We start from the raw sequence: 3,903 nt of genomic DNA, 5'->3' as shown, positions 1-3,903 counted from the left end.
TAAGAAATTGCCAACGGAATTTTCCATTAGAAAGCATTTTCCACGGAATTTTCTATTGGAAATGCCTTTCCAATAGAAATTACCAAATAAAATTTTGGTAATAAATTATCAATTGACATCCACAATTCACATTCAAATTTTATAAGAGAAACACACATTAAAAACTAAAATTCAGAGTCAAGTTCATACAATTAAAAATCGTTATAAACACACAATATCTAAAAATGTCAAACAAATATAAATATAAAACTAAATGTTTTATTATGCCATACTAAAAAAGATTCCAAGTCCAACAATGGAAAAGAGACATCATATCATGAAATGTTGCATTCATACTTGCCAAGATTTGAGGTTAAAGTACCCACATTTCCTTGTTTTAAAAGTGCATTACTCACGATCATTGCTTCCATAAGTGCCATAAATTCACTCATAATTTCTGCCATTGCTTCCTTCATGTTTGTCATTAAATTGGCATTATTCTCCTTAATTTCCTCATGTATCTTACCCAGGTTTGTTGATAGACTTTTCACTTTTTCTTCTAATACAATTATAGAATTAGTAGTGTTTGAATTGATAGGACCACACTTTGACTCAGATATTACTGCATTGCTTTGTGTTCCACTAAGTAGAGTTGCAACAGGCACCTGAATACCAAACCCATACACGCGAGCGCATGTAGTCTCCATCCTTCCAATTACTTTTGTCAAAGCATGTGGATTGAATTCTGGTTGAAAGGATGAATCTTCATTATACTTCTATAATAATGCAAAATTATACATTTCCTACAAAAAAAAAAGATTAGTATTCAATTATATCATCAACTTTGAAGTAAAAATCAATCAATTTTGTACATACACTAGTATATTTAGACTTTTTATTTATAAAATCATCGTGACCCACTAAACATTTTGGGGGGTGTGATTGAACACTTCCAAAAAGCTAACATCTCGTTCTATCTCGATTGACTGCATTTATTTACAATTATATATACTCAATCATAATCCATATATATAAATAACATGTAAGGAAAAACCCAAGTCAAACTACTAAACATACAAATTAAATTTAGTTTGAAAGAAAATGGAGAAAACCATAGATATAAATACCAAGTAAGATTAATTCATACCATCCTTTTTGCATGAACAACGAATGGAACTGAACTGCCAATGTGCTTTGAATTACTTGTCAAATTTTAGAAACTTGTTGTAGCTACACCAAGAGTAGGGGCATCTAATCTTATTCTCCCACATAAATGTAGGGTTAGAAAATGCAGAATAATGAATTATCTAACTCCATTTATATATTCATGTTTATTGAATCCATCAAATGTTAGTCGGTGGCACATCCAAGATTGATCTCCCGCCATTTTGTAATCTAAGTTTTATAGAATATGACAATTAAGAGTAATTCCCATTCATGTTTACAATTAAAAATGTTAACAAAAACATATAATTATGAAATACATTTAAACATTTTAAAATTTAAATTAAAATAATTTAATAACATGTCAAGATAGTAAAATTGATTTCATACAATTAAAAAAAAACAAAGAAATATTGTAGAAGATTGAAATAAAAATATCTCTCAAGCTAAGGTCAAAATAATTTCTTAATTTGGAAATAGAAAATATCTAACTCAAATGTAACACCAGGACAAATAAATCATAGATGAAAAAGATGAACATTTACATGCCAAGGAAAGGTATAAATGAATTTCCAAGAGCCAAGATGGAGTAGCTTATCTTTTGATCCATGCAAACTCACAAAATAGGTTAAGAGAACTAAAGTAGAAATGAACTTTCCACTGCAATGATCAGAAGACATATAGATAATTAAAGAATAACATACTTTTACTTATCTTTTTTTTTTTAATTATGCTTCTAATAGAAAAAAAACAAAGTGAAAATAAGAGCAAAACAATAGTTTTAAAGCTAAGTTAGCCATATTCATATTCATAGTATTTATATGTTTGAGAATGGATTAAAAAGTAAGTAAGCAAAAGAAAAGAACATGCAAGAAGGACACTAAGTTACTAGAGCCAGATTAAGTATTATGTAAATGGATTCCACATGAAAAAGCACTAGACAATTGCATATGCATATGTTGGGATTTAAATCATGCTAAGACGACTCATATGCCGCGAAGTATTATTAAAATTTTAATCCCCTAAGCCATAGATCACTTAAATTGAAACTCATATAGAAAAACCACAAGAGAGATTTTGACATACTTGAAAGTCTAGTTTTTTAGTGGAGTCCTCTTTTTGTTTTCTTTTTTAGCTTTTGTACACCAACTAGGACTTATCAAATCATAACAGCACAGTTGTCTTGCATCTAATGGTGATCCACATAGTGATTTACTGAAATCTCTTCACTAAGAGTGTGTGAATTCCCAAGCCAAAGTTTGTGCTAACAAATTGTCACGACCCGGTTGCAATGACCTTTCCCCAATCGCTGCCGGCGTCCAAGACTTCCGAAAAAGACCCCGTCAAGTCTCGAACAAGCCTGTTTAGAATTTACTCATTAATCCACTACATTCAATCACCATGTAATATTGATACTTTCATATACTAAATTGAACCATAAATATAAAAATCAATACAAACTTTTTTCCTTTTATTCGTAAGTATATGCATTAAAATTTATAATCTCCAAATTACTGCTTATATAAAAATTTAGAATTCGTTTACAACTTAATAAATAAAATGCTACGACTTGACCTCTAACAGCGGAGCGACTTGGAATAAATTGCTAAGAGATGCCTTTACCTATTCACGGTGGACCGAACGCGTTACTGACTACATGCTAGGCTAATCCCTATTTGCAAAAGGGAAAATAAAGGGGTGTGAGTCTCATAAACTCAGTGATAATCATCGACTCAACGAGTAGGGCGTAGATGGAAAACAGGCAAACGGCAGATCAGTTGAATATAAAAATGCAAGATTATAAGAGGAATTCGTTTCAAACGAGGGTTTGTGCCTTATATAAAAATTAAGAATTTCTTATAAAGTATAAATAATCGAGTTAATAAAATTTTTTGCGTCAAAATATATTAATAATCATTTTCGAATCAAATCAATAAAATTTAGCAAGCTTTCGCGAAACCAAATAATATTTAAAATCATGCCCAAACCATAACTCGCCCCATATGCGAGGAATTACAGATTCATTTCACAGATAAACATATAGGGGAGTTGTGAAAAACCATTTAATTCCTTTTTCACCATGCAGAGAAATATAATTCATAATATTAAAACTTATTTCAACTCATATAAAACCATTACATTTTTGTCAAAACTAAACAACATGGCTTATGACTTTATTAAAAACTTGGCTTGTGCCAAAATCATTCTCATACTCGGTTGTTAGGGATATCTTGGCCTGGGGCTATCCCAACCGAGTTCGCCAAGGCTGTTAAAAAGTCATGTACGCATAAATCATGTTTTTATTTTGAAAACATAGCCGTTCCTTGGAGTTGGCTAAGTTCACCCTCACGTGGTGGTTTGGCGTGAAGTGAACTCTAAAGATGTACCTCGGGAGTTACCCTACACGCCTCTCCAACCGAGGTAAGAATATAACGGGGTTACCGTGCCTCTCTAATAGGCTAGTCCACGGAACCCGCCCACTGTAGCAAGCTAAATCCACCATACAATAAAATTTGCAATAGCATGACATAGCAATTATTTTACAACCTAGCCTATCAAGGCAAACAACAGTTTATACATTTTCAACACATTTACCAATCCAGCCAATCATGCCCACATTATCATAAGCCATTCGATTCAAAACACAATTTATAACACAACAAGTAGCAGTCTCCAATTACTCTTGAATTTCTTGGTTAAAATGAAATCACCTTTTAAAAGAATTCAAATTTGATCTTCAAGGGGATATTTTAAATCTTT

General features: G+C 31.6%; 1 long non-coding RNA gene across 1 annotated transcript in view; it reads right to left on the bottom strand.

The window, feature by feature from the left end:
* Positions 280-3,903, bottom strand: part of LOC18612851 — a 4,376-nt gene continuing 752 nt past the window's right edge. The window contains exons 2-3 of the long non-coding RNA XR_001927854.1: positions 2,230-2,503; positions 280-782 (exon numbers count right to left, since the gene is read on the bottom strand). This is a non-coding gene — a long non-coding RNA (uncharacterized LOC18612851). The remainder of the gene's footprint in view (positions 783-2,229; positions 2,504-3,903) is intronic.

The sequence above is a fragment of the Theobroma cacao genome, chromosome 1, assembly GCF_000208745.1.
Source record: "Theobroma cacao cultivar B97-61/B2 chromosome 1, Criollo_cocoa_genome_V2, whole genome shotgun sequence".
Lineage (NCBI taxonomy): Eukaryota > Viridiplantae > Streptophyta > Magnoliopsida > Malvales > Malvaceae > Theobroma > Theobroma cacao.
This window is presented reverse-complemented; position numbering and strand designations above follow the sequence as displayed.